The sequence below is a fragment of the Clavelina lepadiformis genome, chromosome 7 (genome assembly GCF_947623445.1).
Source record: "Clavelina lepadiformis chromosome 7, kaClaLepa1.1, whole genome shotgun sequence".
Taxonomy (NCBI): Eukaryota; Metazoa; Chordata; class Ascidiacea; order Aplousobranchia; family Clavelinidae; genus Clavelina; species Clavelina lepadiformis.
The window spans coordinates 1,696,277-1,714,384 of NC_135246.1; the positions used below are offsets into that span (position 1 = coordinate 1,696,277).

The following is an 18,108-nucleotide window of genomic DNA, read 5'->3' on the forward strand; positions in this document are numbered from 1 at the left end:
ATCCCAATTTGGTTCTTTGAAAACTGCAAAAGTGCTCTTGAGTTCTGCTTAAACTAACAATTTCACCACATGGAAGAGATTGCCCGTGTCCGTCAAGTATAAACTTCATATGTCTCAAATCCTTTCTCGGTAAATGAAACTGGTAGATATTTGGATTTTAAAACTAAGCAAAGGTTTCTCAATAGTTTTGATTGTCTACGGATTCGTAGAAAGTTTGAACGAGCACGCCAGGATTCGAACCTGGAAACTTCTGATCCGTAGTCAGACGCGTTATCCATTGCGCCACGCACCCACAAGCTTTTACAAATATCGATTTCGTAATGCGATTTAAATGAATTTACCTCAGTTAAAATTTTAAAACTTTAAATGCATTTGTACATACCAAAACTTTGGTTACGTCAAGGTGCTTGTTTTAGGAGATGTACGGTGTATATTTGAAGAAGGGGCAAGAGTCTGATTTTATGACCTAATGTGTAGTAAAATTACCAAGAATACAGTCGCGATTACTTTTTGCATACAAAGTATAGGTATGCCTGCGACTACACCATACTGGTATACGACAGATTTCACATACCTCTATCTCCCGCTGTATATAGGATTAATATATAGATTGCATATTTTGACCTTAAGGGGGCGTCAAACACCAAAAACTAAGATCTTTATGAATTTGTTGTACTCCTACGTAGGGCTTTAAAATAGCACTTTAGGCCAATCGAAAAACAGCATGTTTTCAATCCTGGGAACTACCCTTGCAGTTGTCGTGCTTCAATGTCCCAGGTCGCGTGCAGAATTAGGCTAAAAAGTAGTATGAAAGTAGCCAAGATCGATTTTTAGACCAAAATTTTAGTGTTTATTTTGCGTCTTTGTAAAAAACGTTTAAATCATGTTTTTTGATGGCTTTTTATGGAATGATATTGTAGTTTAAAGCATACTAAATTGCCATGCAAAATTTCAGAGAGCCCCATAAAAGATTTTTTGAGCAAACAGTCTTTCAGTAAAATCACTGTATAAAAATACAAACAAAGATTTTATGGCATTTTTGGTGTTTAGCCCCTCCTGAAATACAAATTTTCTTCTTACTCATGCCAAATTTTACGTACGTCTTGAAGGCGATCTTAAAATTTGAAACAATTCATTTTCTAGGATAATTCCAAGGCCAAAACACAAAATCGACCATATTGCCCCTGATTGGCTAAAACATATTTTAAAAGCCTTACGTAAGAGTCTAACAAACTCAGAAAAGTTTAAGTTTTTCACAGATACGTTTCTTTCATACATAGCACTCGTAATATTATCTTTACGCGATGAGAACCTTTTCGTTCATTTACAGAACCACTGTTTTTATGTAAATATTTGAAGTTTCTTTTTTACACATTAAAACAAGTTTTACGGCCCAATGTGTGTACAAATTAATTAAGTCTGCAATGTACCATGCACGAAACAGGAAGCTTTTAGCAAAAAAGAGTTGAGTCCAACTATATTAACCGGGCTACGACACTCGGCCTATTCACGGGTGCTGTCCCGCTACTGGTCAACGCGAGAACTTTTGGCTGCTCCCTTTCGGACCTGACCCGGTTCGTTCCTCCTTAGACAACCTGGACACCTTAAGTTTCCATAAGACGACCATATTGACGCTGAGCTTAGCGCGGACACCTGCTCGACATAGGTCCAAGTACCGCACATTTCCCAGTTTCAAGTTGTTCAACAACTCCAGCTTCCAAGTAACTGGATTACAGGCGCGCGCCACAACGCCCGGCGTGCCTACAGCCACTAAATGGAGCGTATAAACATCAAATTATTTTTGGAACGTCGAGATTTGATTTCCATATACGAAACAAATAAATCCCAATTTGGTTCTTTGAAAACTGCCTCAATGTTTACAAATATACATTGTGTGAATAAACCAATGTTTTGCGTTTATACTGCGAATGGATACATTCGAAATCGAGCACGGCAGGACTCGAACCTGCAATCTTCTGATCCGAAGTCAGACGCGTTTTCCATTACGCTACGTGCCCTGTTAAAGTAAAGTATTCAACGTAACTTACATCAATACGAGATTGGTGTAATCTGAATCCGTTTGTGCAGCATCTCGTTCACATGGCAAATCCTTACAAGTAAAGGACTGACCTGAAAATTTCGTTAAATGCGTGAAAGATCATCCTGCACCAGCTATTTGCAAAAGTGCTCTTGAGTTCTGCTTAAACTAACAATTTCACCACATGGAAGAGATTGCCCGTGTCCGTCAAATATAAACTTCAATGTCTCAAATCCTTTCTCGGTAAATGAAACTGGAAGATATTTGGATTTTAAAACTAAGCAAAGGTTTCTCAATAGTTTTGATTGTCTACGGATTCGTAGAAAGTTTGAACGAGCACGCCAGGATTCGAACCTGGAAACTTCTGATCCGTAGTCAGACGCGTTATCCATTGCGCCACGCACCCACAAGCTTTTACAAATATAGATTTCGTAATCCGATTTAAATGAATTTACCTCAGTTAAAATTTTAAAAATTTAAATGCATTTGTACATACCAAAACTTTGGTTACGTCAAGGTGCTTGTTTTAGGAGATGTACGGTGTATATTTGAAGAAGGGGCAAGAGTCTGATTTTATGACCTAATGTGTAGTAAAATTACCAAGAATACAGTCGCGATTACTTTTTGCATACAAAGTATAGGTATGCCTGCGACTACACCATACTGGTATACGACAGATTTCACATACCTCTATCTCCCGCTGTATATAGGATTAATATATAGATTGCATATTTTGACCTTAAGGGGGCGTCAAACACCAAAAACTAAGATCTTTATGAATTTGTTGTACTCCTACGTAGGGCTTTAAAATAGCACTTTAGGCCAATCGAAAAACAGCATGTTTTCAATCCTGGGAACTACCCTTGCAGTTGTCGTGCTTCAATGTCCCAGGTCGCGTGCAGAATTAGGCTAAAAAGTAGTATGAAAGTAGCCAAGATCGATTTTTAGACCAAAATTTTAGTGTTTATTTTGCGTCTTTGTAAAAAACGTTTGAATCATGTTTTTTGATGGCTTTTTATGGAATGATGTTGTAGTTCAAAGCATACTAAATTGCCATGCAAAATTTCAGAGACCCCCATAAAAGATTTTTTGAGCAAACAGTCTTTCAGTAAAATCACTGTATAAAAATACAAACAAAGATTTTATGGCATTTTTGGTGTTTAGCCCCTCCTGAAATACAAATTTTCTTCTTACTCATGCCAAATTTTACGTACGTCTTGAAGGCGATCTTAAAATTTGAAACAATTCATTTTCTAGGATAATTCCAAGGCCAAAACACAAAATCGACCATATTGCCCCTGATTGGCTAAAACATATTTTAAAAGCCTTACGTAAGAGTCTAACAAACTCAGAAAAATTTAAGTTTTTCACAGATACGTTTCTTTCATACATAGCACTCGTAATATTATCTTTACGCGATGAGAACCTTTTCGTTCATTTACAGAACCACTGTTTTTATGTAAATATTTGAAGTTTCTTTTTTACACATTAAAACAAGTTTTACGAACCAATGTGTGTACAAATTAATTAAGTCTGCAATGTACCATGCACGAAACAGGAAGCTTTTAGCAAAAAAGAGTTGAGTCCAACTATATTAACCGGGCTACGACACTCGGCCTATTCACGGGTGCTGTCCCGCTACTGGTCAACGCGAGAACTTTTAACTGCTCCCTTTCGGACCTGACCCGGTTCGTTCCTCCTTAGACAACCTGGACACCTTACGTTCCCATAAGACGACCATATTGACGCTGAGCTTAGCGCGGACACCTGCTCGACATAGGTCCAAGTACCGCACATTTCCCAGTTTCAAGTTGTTCAACAACTCCAGCTTCCAAGTAACTGGATTACAGGCGCGCGCCACAACGCCCGGCGAGCCTACAGCCACTAAATGGAGCGTATAAACATCAAATTATTTTTGGAACGTCGAGATTTGATTTCCATATACGAAACAAATAAATCCCAATTTGGTTCTTTGAAAACTGCCTCAATGTTTACAAATATACATTGTGTGAATAAACCAATGTTTTGCGTTTATACTGCGAATGGATACATTCGAAATTGAGCACGGCAGGACTCGAACCTGCAATCTTCTGATCCGAAGTCAGACGCGTTATCCATTATGCTACGTACCCTGTTAAAGAAAAGTATTCAACGTAACTTACATCAATACGAGATTGGTGTAATCTGAATCCGTTTGTGCAGCATCTCGTTCACATGGCAAATCCTTACAAGTAAAGGACTGACATGAAAATTTCGTTAAATGCGTGAAAGATCATCCTGCACCAGCTATTTGCAAAAGTGCTCTTGAGTTCTGCTTAAACTAACAATTTCACCACATGGAAGAGATTGCCCGTGTGCGTCAAGTATAAACTTCATATGTATCAAATCCTTTCTCGGTAAATGAAACTGGAAGATATTTGGATTTTAAAACTAAGCAAAGGTTTCTCAATAGTTTTGATTGTCTACGGATTCGTAGAAAGTTTGAACGAGCACGCCAGGATTCGAACCTGGAAACTTCTGATCCGTAGTCAGACGCGTTATCCATTGCGCCACGCACCCACAAGCTTTTACAAATATAGATTTCGTAATGCTATTTAAATGAATTTACCTCAGTTAAAATTTTAAAACTTTAAATGCATTTGTACATACCAAAACTTTGGTTACGTCAAGGTGCTTGTTTTAGGAGATGTACGGTATATATTTGAAGAAGGGGCAAGAGTCTGATTTTATGACCTAATGTGTAGTAAAATTACCAAGAATACAGTCGCGATTACTTTTTGCATACAAAGTATAGGTATGTCTGCGATTACACCATACTGGTATACAACAGATTTCACATACCTCTATCTCCCGCTGTATATAGGATTAATATATAGATTGCATATTTTGACCTTAAGGGGGCGTCAAACACCAAAAACTAAGATCTTTATGAATTTGTTGTACTCCTACGTAGGGCTTTAAAATAGCACTTTAGGCCAATCGAAAAACAGCATGTTTTCAATCCTGGGAACTACCCTTGCAGTTGGCGTGCTTCAATGTCCCAGGTCGCGTGCAGAATTAGGCTAAAAAGTAGTATGAAAGTAGCCAAGATCGATTTTTAGACCAAAATTTTAGTGTTTATTTTGCGTCTTTGTAAAAAACGTTTGAATCATGTTTTTTGATGGCTTTTTATGGAATGATATTGTAGTTCAAAGCATACTAAATTGCCATGCAAAATTTGAGAGAGCCCCATAAAAGATTTTTTGAGCAAACAGTCTTTCAGTAAAATCACTGTATAAAAATACAAACAAAGATTTTATGGCATTTTTGGTGTTTAGCCCCTCCTGAAATACAAATTTTCTTCTTACTCATGCCAAATTTTACGTACGTCTTGAAGGCGATCTTAAAATTTGAAACAATTCATTTTCTAGGATAATTCCAAGGCCAAAACACAAAATCGACCATATTGCCCCTGATTGGCTAAAACATATTTTAAAAGCCTTACGTAAGAGTCTAACAAACTCAGAAAAGTTTAAGTTTTTCACAGATACGTTTCTTTCATACATAGCACTCGTAATATTATCTTTACGCGATGAGAACCTTTTCGTTCATTTACAGAACCACTGTTTTTATGTAAATATTTGAAGTTTCTTTTTTACACATTAAAACAAGTTTTACGGCCCAATGTGTGTACGAATTAATTAAGTCTGCAATGTACCATGCACAAAACAGGAAGCTTTTAGCAAAAAAGAGTTGAGTCCAACTATATTAACCGGGCTACGACACTCGGCCTATTCACGGGTGCTGTCCCGCTACTGGTCAACGCGGGAACTTTTGGCTGCTCCCTTTCGGACCTGACCCGGTTCGTTCCTCCTTAGACAACCTGGACACCTTAAGTTTCCATAAGACGACCATATTGACGCTGAGCTTAGCGCGGACACCTGCTCGACATAGGTCCAAGTACCGCACATTTCCCAGTTTCAAGTTGTTCAACAACTCCAGCTTCCAAGTAACTGGATTACAGGCGCGCGCCACAACGCCCGGCGAGCCTACAGCCACTAAATGGAGCGTATAAACATCAAATTATTTTTGGAACGTCGAGATTTGATTTCCATATACGAAACAAATAAATCCCAATTTGGTTCTTTGAAAACTGCCTCAATGTTTACAAATATACATTGTGTGAATAAACCAATGTTTTGCGTTTATACTGCGAATGGATACATTCGAAATCGAGCACGGCAGGACTCGAACCTGCAATCTTCTGATCCGAAGTCAGACGCGTTATCCATTACGCTACGTGCCCTGTTAAAGTAAAGTATTCAATGTAACTTACATCAATACGAGATTGGTGTAATCTGAATCCTTTTGTGCAGCATCTCGTTCACATGGCAAATCCTTACAAGTAAAGGACTGACCTGAAAATTTCGTTAAATGCGTGAAAGATCATCCTGCACCAGCTATTTGCAAAAGTGCTCTTGAGTTCTGCTTAAACTAACAATTTCACCACATGGAAGAGATTGCCCGTGTCCGTCAAATACAAACTTCAATGTCTCAAATCCTTTCTCGGTAAATGAAACTGGAAGATATTTGGATTTTAAAACTAAGCAAAGGTTTCTCAATAGTTTTGATTGTCTACGGATTCGTAGAAAGTTTGAACGAGCACGCCAGGATTCGAACCTGGAAACTTCTGATCCGTAGTCAGACGCGTTATCCATTGCGCCACGCACCCACAAGCTTTTACAAATATAGATTTCGTAATGCGATTTAAATGAATTTACCTCAGTTAAAATTTTAAAACTTTAAATGCATTTGTACATACCAAAACTTTGGTTACGTCAAGGTGCTTGTTTTAGGAGATGTACGGTGTATATTTGAAGAAGGGGCAAGAGTTTGATTTTATGACCTAATGTGTAGTAAAATTACCAAGAATACAGTCGCGATTACTTTTTGCATACAAAGTATAGGTATGCCTGCGACTACACCATACTGGTATACGACAGATTTCACATACCTCTATCTCCCGCTGTATATAGGATTAATATATAGATTGCATATTTTGACCTTAAGGGGGCGTCAAACACCAAAAACTAAGATCTTTATGAATTTGTTGTACTCCTACGTAGGGCTTTAAAATAGCACTTTAGGCCAATCGAAAAACAGCATGTTTTCAATCCTGGAAACTACCCTTGCAGTTGGCGTGCTTCAATGTCCCAGGTCGCGTGCAGAATTAGGCTAAAAAGTAGTATGAAAGTAGCCAAGATCGATTTTTAGACCAAAATTTTAGTGTTTATTTTGCGTCTTTGTAAAAAACGTTTGAATCATGTTTTTTGATGGCTTTTTATGGAATGATATTGTAGTTCAAAGCATACTAAATTGCCATGCAAAATTTGAGAGAGCCCCATAAAAGATTTTTTGAGCAAACAGTCTTTCAGTAAAATCACTGTATAAAAATACAAACAAAGATTTTATGGCATTTTTGGTGTTTAGCCCCTCCTGAAATACAAATTTTCTTCTTACTCATGCCAAATTTTACGTACGTCTTGAAGGCGATCTTAAAATTTGAAACAATTCATTTTCTAGGATAATTCCAAGGCCAAAACACAAAATCGACCATATTGCCCCTGATTGGCTAAAACATATTTTAAAAGCCTTACGTAAGAGTCTAACAAACTCAGAAAAGTTTAAGTTTTTCACAGATACGTTTCTTTCATACATAGCACTCGTAATATTATCTTTACGCGATGAGAACCTTTTCGTTCATTTACAGAACCACTGTTTTTATGTAAATATTTGAAGTTTCTTTTTTACACATTAAAACAAGTTTTACGGCCCAATGTGTGTACAAATTAATTAAGTCTGCAATGTACCATGCACGAAACAGGAAGCTTTTAGCAAAAAAGAGTTGAGTCCAACTATATTAACTGGGCTACGACACTCGGCCTATTCACGGGTGCTGTCCCGCTACTGGTCAACGCGGGAACTTTTGGCTGCTCCCTTTCGGACCTGACCCGGCTCGTTCCTCCTTAGACAACCTGGACACCTTAAGTTTCCATAAGACGGCCATATTGACGCTGAGCTTAGCGCGGACACCTGCTCGACATAGGTCCAAGTACCGCACATTTCCCAGTTTCAAGTTGTTCAACAACTCCAGCTTCCAAGTAACTGGATTACAGGCGCGCGCCACAACGCCCGGCGAGCCTACAGCCACGAAATGGAGCGTATAAACATCAAATTATTTTTGGAACGTCGAGATTTGATTTCCATATACGAAACAAATAAATCCCAATTTGGTTCTTTGAAAACTGCCTCAATGTTTACAAATATACATTGTGTGAATAAACCAATGTTTTGCGTTTATACTGCGAATGGATACATTCGAAATCGAGCACGGCAGGACTCGAACCTGCAATCTTCTGATCCGAAGTCAGACGCGTTTTCCATTACGCTACGTGCCCTGTTAAAGTAAAGTATTCAACGTAACTTACATCAATACGAGATTGGTGTAATCTGAATCCGTTTGTGCAGCATCTCGTTCACATGGCAAATCCTTACAAGTAAAGGACTGACCTGAAAATTTCGTTAAATGCGTGAAAGATCATCCTGCACCAGCTATTTGCAAAAGTGCTCTTGAGTTCTGCTTAAACTAACAATTTCACCACATGGAAGAGATTGCCCGTGTCCGTCAAATATAAACTTCAATGTCTCAAATCCTTTCTCGGTAAATGAAACTGGAAGATATTTGGATTTTAAAACTAAGCAAAGGTTTCTCAATAGTTTTGATTGTCTACGGATTCGTAGAAAGTTTGAACGAGCACGCCAGGATTCGAACCTGGAAACTTCTGATCCGTAGTCAGACGCGTTATCCATTGCGCCACGCACCCACAAGCTTTTACAAATATAGATTTCGTAATGCGATTTAAATGAATTTACCTCAGTTAAAATTTTAAAACTTTAAATGCATTTGTACATACCAAAACTTTGGTTACGTCAAGGTGCTTGTTTTAGGAGATGTACGGTGTATATTTGAAAAAGGGGCAAGAGTCTGATTTTATGACCTAATGTGTAGTAAAATTACCAAGAATACAGTCGCGATTACTTTTTGCATACAAAGTATAGGTATGCCTGCGACTACACCATACTGGTATACGACAGATTTCACATACCTCTATCTCCCGCTGTATATAGGATTAATATATAGATTGCATATTTTGACCTTAAGGGGGCGTCAAACACCAAAAACTAAGATCTTTATGAATTTGTTGTACTCCTACGTAGGGCTTTAAAATAGCACTTTAGGCCAATCGAAAAACAGCATGTTTTCAATCCTGGGAACTACCCTTGCAGTTGTCGTGCTTCAATGTCCCAGGTCGCGTGCAGAATTAGGCTAAAAAGTAGTATGAAAGTAGCCAAGATCGATTTTTAGACCATAATTTTAGTGTTTATTTTGCGTCTTTGTAAAAAACGTTTGAATCATGTTTTTTGATGGCTTTTTATGGAATGATATTGTAGTTCAAAGCATACTAAATTGCCATGCAAAATTTCAGAGAGCCCCATAAAAGATTTTTTGAGCAAACAGTCTTTCAGTAAAATCACTGTATAAAAATACAAACAAAGATTTTATGGCATTTTTGGTGTTTAGCCCCTCCTGAAATACAAATTTTCTTCTTACTCATGCCAAATTTTACGTACGTCTTGAAGGCGATCTTAAAATTTGAAACAATTCATTTTCTAGGATAATTCCAAGGCCAAAACAAAAAATCGACCATATTGCCCCTGATTGGCTAAAACATATTTTAAAAGCCTTACGTAAGAGTCTAACAAACTCAGAAAAGTTTAAGTTTTTCACAGATACGTTTCTTTCATACATAGCACTCGTAATATTATCTTTACGCGATGAGAACCTTTTCGTTCATTTACAGAACCACTGTTTTTATGTAAATATTTGAAGTTTCTTTTTTACACATTAAAACAAGTTTTACGGGCCAATGTGTGTACAAATTAATTAAGTCTGCAATGTACCATGCACGAAACAGGAAGCTTTTAGCAAAAAAGAGTTGAGTCCAACTATATTAACCGGGCTACGACACTCGGCCTATTCACGGGTGCTGTCCCGCTACTGGTCAACGCGGGAACTTTTGGCTGCTCCCTTTCGGACCTGACCCGGTTCGTTCCTCCTTAGACAACCTGGACACCTTAAGTTTCCATAAGACGACCATATTGACGCTGAGCTTAGCGCGGACACCTGCTCGACATAGGTCCAAGTACCGCACATTTCCCAGTTTCAAGTTGTTCAACAACTCCAGCTTCCAAGTAACTGGATTACAGGCGCGCGCCACAACGCCCGGCGAGCCTACAGCCACTAAATGGAGCGTATAAACATCAAATTATTTTTGGAACGTCGAGATTTGATTTCCATATACGAAACAAATAAATCCCAATTTGGTTCTTTGAAAACTGCCTCAATGTTTACAAATATACATTGTGTGAATAAACCAATGTTTTGCGTTTATACTGCGAATGGATACATTCGAAATCGTGCACGGCAGGACTCGAACCTGCAATCTTCTGATCCGAAGTCAGACGCGTTATACATTAAGCTACGTGCCCTGTTAAAGAAAAGTATTCAACGTAACTTACATCAATACGAGATTGGTGTAATCTGAATCCGTTTGTGCAGCATCTCGTTCACATGGCAAATCGTTACAAGTAAAGGACTGACCTGAAAATTTCGTTAAATGCGTGAAAGATCATCCTGCACCAGCTATTTGCAAAAGTGCTCTTGAGTTCTGCTTAAACTAACAATTTCACCACATGGAAGAGATTGCCCGTGTCCGTCAAGTATAAACTTCATATGTCTCAAATCCTTTCTCGGTAAATGAAACTGGAAGATATTTGGATTTTAAAACTAAGCAAAGTTTTCTCAATAGTTTTGATTGTCTACGGATTCGTAGAAAGTTTGAACGAGCACGCCAGGATTCGAACCTGGAAACTTCTGATCCGTAGTCAGACGCGTTATCCATTGCGCCACGCACCCACAAGCTTTTACAAATATAGATTTCGTAATGCGATTTAAATGAATTTACCTCAGTTAAAATTTTAAAACTTTAAATGCATTTGTACATACCAAAACTTTGGTTACGTCAAGGTGCTTGTTTTAGGAGATGTACGGTGTATATTTGAAAAAGGGGCAAGAGTCTGATTTTATGACCTAATGTGTAGTAAAATTACCAAGAATACAGTCGCGATTACTTTTTGCATACAAAGAATAGGTATGCCTGCGACTACACCATACTGGTATACGACAGATTTCACATACCTCTATCTCCCGCTGTATATAGGATTAATATATAGATTGCATATTTTGACCTTAAGGGGGCGTCAAACACCAAAAACTAAGATCTTTATGAATTTGTTGTACTCCTACGTAGGGCTTTAAAATAGCACTTTAAGCCAATCGAAAAACAGCATGTTTTCAATCCTGGGAACTACCCTTGCAGTTGGCGTGCTTCAATGTCCCAGGTCGCGTGCAGAATTAGGCTAAAAAGTAGTATGAAAGTAGCCAAGATCGATTTTTAGACCAAAATTTTAGTGTTTATTTTGCGTCTTTGTAAAAAACGTTTGAATCATGATTTTTGATGGCTTTTTATGGAATGATATTGTAGTTCAAAGCATACTAAATTGCCATGCAAAATTTCAGAGAGCCCCATAAAAGATTTTTTGAGCAAACAGTCTTTCAGTAAAATCACTGTATAAAAATACAAACAAAGATTTTATGGCATTTTTGGTGTTTAGCCGCTCCTGAAATACAAATTTTCTTCTTACTCATGCCAAATTTTACGTACGTCTTGAAGGCGTTCTTAAAATTTGAAACAATTCATTTTCTAGGATAATTCCAAGGCCAAAACACAAAATCGACCATATTGCCCCTGATTGGCTGAAACATATTTTAAAAGCCTTACGTAAGAGTCTAACAAACTCAGAAAAGTTTAAGTTTTTCACAGATACGTTTCTTTCATACATAGCACTCGTAATATTATCTTTACGCGATGAGAACCTTTTCGTTCATTTACAGAACCACTGTTTTTATGTAAATATTTGAAGTTTCTTTTTTACACATTAAAACAAGTTTTACGGGCCAATGTGTGTACAAATTAATTAAGTCTGCAATGTACCATACACGAAACAAGAAGCTTTTAGCAAAAAAGAGTTGAGTCCAACTATATTAACCGGGCTACGACACTCGGCCTATTCACGGGTGCTGTCCCGCTACTGGTCAACGCGGGAACTTTTGGCTGCTCCCTTTCGGACCTGACCCGGTTCGTTCCTCCTTAGACAACCTGGACACCTTAAGTTTCCATAAGACGACCATATTGTCGCTGAGCTTAGCGCGGACACCTGCTCGACATAGGTCCAAGTACCGCACATTTCCCAGTTTCAAGTTGTTCAACAACTCCAGCTTCCAAGTAACTGGATTACAGGCGCGCGCCACAACGCCCGGCGTGCCTACAGCCACTAAATGGAGCGTATAAACATCAAATTATTTTTGGAACGTCGAGATTTGATTTCCATATACGAAACAAATAAATCCCAATTTGGTTCTTTGAAAACTGCCTCAATGTTTACAAATATACATTGTGTGAATAAACCAATGTTTTGCGTTTATACTGCGAATGGATACATTCGAAATCGAGCACGGCAGGACTCGAACCTGCAATCTTCTGATCCGAAGTCAGACGCGTTTTCCATTACGCTACGTGCCCTGTTAAAGTAAAGTATTCAACGTAACTTACATCAATACGAGATTGGTGTAATCTGAATCCGTTTGTGCAGCATCTCGTTCACATGGCAAATCGTTACAAGTAAAGGACTGACCTGAAAATTTCGTTAAATGCGTGAAAGATCATCCTGCACCAGCTATTTGCAAAAGTGCTCTTGAGTTCTGCTTAAACTAACAATTTCACCACATGGAAGAGATTGCCCGTGTCCGTCAAATATAAACTTCAATGTCTCAAATCCTTTCTCGGTAAATGAAACTGGAAGATATTTGGATTTTAAAACTAAGCAAAGGTTTCTCAATAGTTTTGATTGTCTACGGATTCGTAGAAAGTTTGAACGAGCACGCCAGGATTCGAACCTGGAAACTTCTGATCCGTAGTCAGACGCGTTATCCATTGCGCCACGCACCCACAAGCTTTTACAAATATAGATTTCGTAATGCGATTTAAATGAATTTACCTCAGTTAAAATTTTAAAACTTTAAATGCATTTGTACATACCAAAACTTTGGTTACGTCAAGGTGCTTGTTTTAGGAGATGTACGGTGTATATTTGAAAAAGGGGCAAGAGTCTGATTTTATGACCTAATGTGTAGTAAAATTACCAAGAATACAGTCGCGATTACTTTTTGCATACAAAGAATAGGTATGCCTGCGACTACACCATACTGGTATACGACAGATTTCACATACCTCTATCTCCCGCTGTATATAGGATTAATATATAGATTGCATATTTTGACCTTAAGGGGGCGTCAAACACCAAAAACTAAGATCTTTATGAATTTGTTGTACTCCTACGTAGGGCTTTAAAATAGCACTTTAAGCCAATCGAAAAACAGCATGTTTTCAATCCTGGGAACTACCCTTGCAGTTGGCGTGCTTCAATGTCCCAGGTCGCGTGCAGAATTAGGCTAAAAAGTAGTATGAAAGTAGCCAAGATCGATTTTTAGACCAAAATTTTAGTGTTTATTTTGCGTCTTTGTAAAAAACGTTTGAATCATGATTTTTGATGGCTTTTTATGGAATGATATTGTAGTTCAAAGCATACTAAATTGCCATGCAAAATTTCAGAGAGCCCCATAAAAGATTTTTTGAGCAAACAGTCTTTCAGTAAAATCACTGTATAAAAATACAAACAAAGATTTTATGGCATTTTTGGTGTTTAGCCGCTCCTGAAATACAAATTTTCTTCTTACTCATGCCAAATTTTACGTACGTCTTGAAGGCGTTCTTAAAATTTGAAACAATTCATTTTCTAGGATAATTCCAAGGCCAAAACACAAAATCGACCATATTGCCCCTGATTGGCTGAAACATATTTTAAAAGCCTTACGTAAGAGTCTAACAAACTCAGAAAAGTTTAAGTTTTTCACAGATACGTTTCTTTCATACATAGCACTCGTAATATTATCTTTACGCGATGAGAACCTTTTCGTTCATTTACAGAACCACTGTTTTTATGTAAATATTTGAAGTTTCTTTTTTACACATTAAAACAAGTTTTACGGGCCAATGTGTGTACAAATTAATTAAGTCTGCAATGTACCATACACGAAACAAGAAGCTTTTAGCAAAAAAGAGTTGATTCCAACTATATTAACCGGGCTACGACACTCGGCCTATTCATGGGTGCTGTCCCGCTACTGGTCAACGCGGGAACTTTTGGCTGCTCCCTTTCGGACCTGACCCGGTTCGTTCCTCCTTAGACAACCTGGACACCTTAAGTTTCCATAAGACGACCATATTGTCGCTGAGCTTAGCGCGGACACCTGCTCGACATAGGTCCAAGTACCGCACATTTCCCAGTTTCAAGTTGTTCAACAACTCCAGCTTCCAAGTAACTGGATTACAGGCGCGCGCCACAACGCCCGGCGAGCCTACAGCCACTAAATGGAGCGTATAAACATCAAATTATTTTTGGAACGTCGAGATTTGATTTCCATATACGAAACAAATAAATCCCAATTTGGTTCTTTGAAAACTGCCTCAATGTTTACAAATATACATTGTGTGAATAAACCAATGTTTTGCGTTTATACTGCGAATGGATACATTCGAAATCGAGCACGGCAGGACTCGAACCTGCAATCTTCTGATCCGAAGTCAGACGCGTTATCCATTACGCTACGTGCCCTGTTAAAGAAAAGTATTCAACGTAACTTACATCAATACGAGATTGGTGTAATCTGAATCCGTTTGTGCAGCATCTCGTTCACATGGCAAATCCTTACAAGTAAAGGACTGACCTGAAAATTTCGTTAAATGCGTGAAAGATCATCCTGCACCAGCTATTTGCAAAAGTGCTCTTGAGTTCTGCTTAAACTAACAATTTCACCACATGGAAGAGATTGCCCGTGTCCGTCAAGTATAAACTTCATATGTCTCAAATACTTTCTCGGTAAATGAAACTGGAAGATATTTGGATTTTAAAACTAAGCAAAGGTTTCTCAATAGTTTTGATTGTCTACGGATTCGTAGAAAGTTTGAACGAGCACGCCAGGATTCGAACCTGGAAACTTTTGATCCGTAGTCAGACGCGTTATCCATTGCGCCACGCACCCACAAGATTTTACAAATATAGATTTCGAAATGCGATTTAAATGAATTTACCTCAGTTAAAATTTTAAAACTTTAAATGCATTTGTACATACCAAAACTTTGGTTACGTCAAGGTGCTTGTTTTAGGAGATGTACGGTGTATATTTGAAGAAGGGGCAAGAGTCTGATTTTATGACCTAATGTGTAGTAAAATTACCAAGAATACAGTCGCGATTACTTTTTGCATACAAAGTATAGGTATGCCTGCGACTACACCATACTGGTATACGACAGATTTCACATACCTCTATCTCCCGCTGTATATAGGATTAATATATAGATTGCATATTTTGACCTTAAGGGGGCGTCAAACACCAAAAACTAAGATCTTTATGAATTTGTTGTACTCCTACGTAGGGCTTTAAAATAGCACTTTAGGCCAATCGAAAAACAGCATGTTTTCAATCCTGGGAACTACCCTTGCAGTTGTCGTGCTTCAATATCCCAGGTCGCGTGCAGAATTAGGCTAAAAAGTAGTATGAAAGTAGCCAAGATCAATTTTTAGACCAAAATTTTAGTGTTTATTTTGCGTCTTTGTAAAAAACGTTTGAATCATGTTTTTTGATGGCTTTTTATGGAATGATATTGTAGTTCAAAGCATACTAAATTGCCATGCAAAATTTCAGAGAGCCCCATAAAAGATTTTTTAAGCAAACAGTCTTTCAGTAAAATCACTGTATAAAAATACAAACAAAGATTTTATGGCATTTTTGGTGTTTAGCCCCTCCTGAAATACAAATTTTCTTCTTACTCATGCCAAATTTTACGTACGTCTTGAAGGCGATCTTAAAATTTGAAACAATTCATTTTCTAGGATAATTCCAAGGCCAAAACACAAAATCGACCATATTGCCCCTGATTGGCTAAAACATATTTTAAAAGCCTTACGTAAGAGTCTAACAAACTCAGAAAAGTTTAAGTTTTTCACAGATACGTTTCTTTCATACATAGCACTCGTAATATTATCTTTACGCGATGAGAACCTTTTCGTTCATTTACAGAACCACTGTTTTTATGTAAATATTTGAAGTTTCTTTTTTACACATTAAAACAAGTTTTACGGCCCAATGTGTGTACAAATTAATTAAGTCTGCAATGTACCATGCACGAAACAGGAAGCTTTTAGCAAAAAAGAGTTGAGTCCAACTATATTAACCGGGCTACGACACTCGGCCTATTCACGGGTGCTGTCCCGCTACTGGTCAACGCGGGAACTTTTGGCTGCTCCCTTTCGGACCTGACCCGGTTCGTTCCTCCTTAGACAACCTGGACACCTTAAGTTTCCATAAGACGACCATATTGACGCTGAGCTTAGCGCGGACACCTGCTCGACATAGGTCCAAGTACCGCACATTTCCCAGTTTCAAGTTGTTCAACAACTCCAGCTTCCAAGTAACTGGATTACAGGCGCGCGCCACAACGCCCGGCGAGCCTACAGCCACTAAATGGAGCGTATAAACATCAAATTATTTTTGGAACGTCGAGATTTGATTTCCATATACGAAACAAATAAATCCCAATTTGGTTCTTTGAAAACTGCTTCAATGTTTACAAATATACATTGTGTGAATAAACCAATGTTTTGCGTTTATTGTGCGAATGGATACATTCGAAATCGAGCACGGCAAGACTCGAACCTGCAATCTTCTGATCCGAAGTCAGACGCGTTATCCATTACGCTACGTGCCCTGTTAAAGAAAAGTATTCAACGTAACTTACATCAATACGAGATTGGTGTAATCTGAATCCGTTTGTGCAGCATCTCGTTCACATGGCAAATCCTTACAAGTAAAGGACTGACCTGAAAATTTCGTTAAATGCGTGAAAGATCATCCTGCACCAGCTATTTGCAAAAGTGCTCTTGAGTTCTGCTTAAACTAACAATTTCACCACATGGAAGAGATTGCCCGTGTCCGTCAAGTATAAACTTCATATGTCTCAAATCCTTTCTCGGTAAATGAAACTGGTAGATATTTGGATTTTAAAACTAAGCAAAGGTTTCTCAATAGTTTTGATTGTCTACGGATTCGTAGAAAGTTTGAACGAGCACGCCAGGATTCGAACCTGGAAACTTCTGATCCGTAGTCAGACGCGTTATCCATTGCGCCACGCACCCACAAGCTTTTACAAATATCGATTTCGTAATGCGATTTAAATGAATTTACCTCAGTTAAAATTTTAAAACTTTAAATGCATTTGTACATACCAAAACTTTGGTTACGTCAAGGTGCTTGTTTTAGGAGATGTACGGTGTATATTTGAAGAAGGGGCAAGAGTCTGATTTTATGACCTAATGTGTAGTAAAATTACCAAGAATACAGTCGCGATTACTTTTTGCATACAAAGTATAGGTATGCCTGCGACTACACCATACTGGTATACGACAGATTTCACATACCTCTATCTCCCGCTGTATATAGGATTAATATATAGATTGCATATTTTGACCTTAAGGGGGCGTCAAACACCAAAAACTAAGATCTTTATGAATTTGTTGTACTCCTACGTAGGGCTTTAAAATAGCACTTTAGGCCAATCGAAAAACAGCATGTTTTCAATCCTGGGAACTACCCTTGCAGTTGTCGTGCTTCAATGTCCCAGGTCGCGTGCAGAATTAGGCTAAAAAGTAGTATGAAAGTAGCCAAGATCGATTTTTAGACCAAAATTTTAGTGTTTATTTTGCGTCTTTGTAAAAAACGTTTAAATCATGTT

The 18,108-nt window shown here is 38.1% G+C and overlaps 16 non-coding genes across 16 annotated transcripts; all 16 read right to left on the reverse strand.

Annotated features, from left to right (window-relative positions):
- Positions 1-219: 219 nt before the first annotated feature.
- Positions 220-292, reverse strand: Trnar-acg (transfer RNA arginine (anticodon ACG)). Its single transcript has one exon. It is a non-coding gene; the product is annotated as a tRNA-Arg (tRNA).
- A 1,653-nt stretch (positions 293-1,945) lies between these two features.
- Trnar-ucg (transfer RNA arginine (anticodon UCG)) lies at positions 1,946-2,018 on the reverse strand. The gene has a single exon. It is a non-coding gene; the product is annotated as a tRNA-Arg (tRNA).
- A 353-nt stretch (positions 2,019-2,371) lies between these two features.
- Positions 2,372-2,444, reverse strand: Trnar-acg (transfer RNA arginine (anticodon ACG)). Its single transcript has one exon. It is a non-coding gene; the product is annotated as a tRNA-Arg (tRNA).
- A 1,653-nt stretch (positions 2,445-4,097) lies between these two features.
- Trnar-ucg (transfer RNA arginine (anticodon UCG)) lies at positions 4,098-4,170 on the reverse strand. The gene has a single exon. It is a non-coding gene; the product is annotated as a tRNA-Arg (tRNA).
- Positions 4,171-4,524: 354 nt separating this feature from the next.
- Trnar-acg (transfer RNA arginine (anticodon ACG)) lies at positions 4,525-4,597 on the reverse strand. Its single transcript has one exon. It is a non-coding gene; the product is annotated as a tRNA-Arg (tRNA).
- Positions 4,598-6,250: 1,653 nt separating this feature from the next.
- Positions 6,251-6,323, reverse strand: Trnar-ucg (transfer RNA arginine (anticodon UCG)). The gene has a single exon. It is a non-coding gene; the product is annotated as a tRNA-Arg (tRNA).
- A 353-nt stretch (positions 6,324-6,676) lies between these two features.
- Positions 6,677-6,749, reverse strand: Trnar-acg (transfer RNA arginine (anticodon ACG)). The gene has a single exon. It is a non-coding gene; the product is annotated as a tRNA-Arg (tRNA).
- Positions 6,750-8,402: 1,653 nt separating this feature from the next.
- Trnar-ucg (transfer RNA arginine (anticodon UCG)) lies at positions 8,403-8,475 on the reverse strand. The gene has a single exon. It is a non-coding gene; the product is annotated as a tRNA-Arg (tRNA).
- Positions 8,476-8,828: 353 nt separating this feature from the next.
- Positions 8,829-8,901, reverse strand: Trnar-acg (transfer RNA arginine (anticodon ACG)). The gene has a single exon. It is a non-coding gene; the product is annotated as a tRNA-Arg (tRNA).
- Positions 8,902-10,981: 2,080 nt separating this feature from the next.
- On the reverse strand, positions 10,982-11,054 carry Trnar-acg (transfer RNA arginine (anticodon ACG)). The gene has a single exon. It is a non-coding gene; the product is annotated as a tRNA-Arg (tRNA).
- Positions 11,055-12,707: 1,653 nt separating this feature from the next.
- Positions 12,708-12,780, reverse strand: Trnar-ucg (transfer RNA arginine (anticodon UCG)). The gene has a single exon. It is a non-coding gene; the product is annotated as a tRNA-Arg (tRNA).
- A 353-nt stretch (positions 12,781-13,133) lies between these two features.
- Trnar-acg (transfer RNA arginine (anticodon ACG)) lies at positions 13,134-13,206 on the reverse strand. The gene has a single exon. It is a non-coding gene; the product is annotated as a tRNA-Arg (tRNA).
- A 1,653-nt stretch (positions 13,207-14,859) lies between these two features.
- On the reverse strand, positions 14,860-14,932 carry Trnar-ucg (transfer RNA arginine (anticodon UCG)). The gene has a single exon. It is a non-coding gene; the product is annotated as a tRNA-Arg (tRNA).
- Positions 14,933-15,286: 354 nt separating this feature from the next.
- Trnar-acg (transfer RNA arginine (anticodon ACG)) lies at positions 15,287-15,359 on the reverse strand. The gene has a single exon. It is a non-coding gene; the product is annotated as a tRNA-Arg (tRNA).
- Positions 15,360-17,012: 1,653 nt separating this feature from the next.
- Trnar-ucg (transfer RNA arginine (anticodon UCG)) lies at positions 17,013-17,085 on the reverse strand. Its single transcript has one exon. It is a non-coding gene; the product is annotated as a tRNA-Arg (tRNA).
- A 354-nt stretch (positions 17,086-17,439) lies between these two features.
- Positions 17,440-17,512, reverse strand: Trnar-acg (transfer RNA arginine (anticodon ACG)). Its single transcript has one exon. It is a non-coding gene; the product is annotated as a tRNA-Arg (tRNA).
- Between the last annotated feature and the right edge of the window lie 596 nt (positions 17,513-18,108).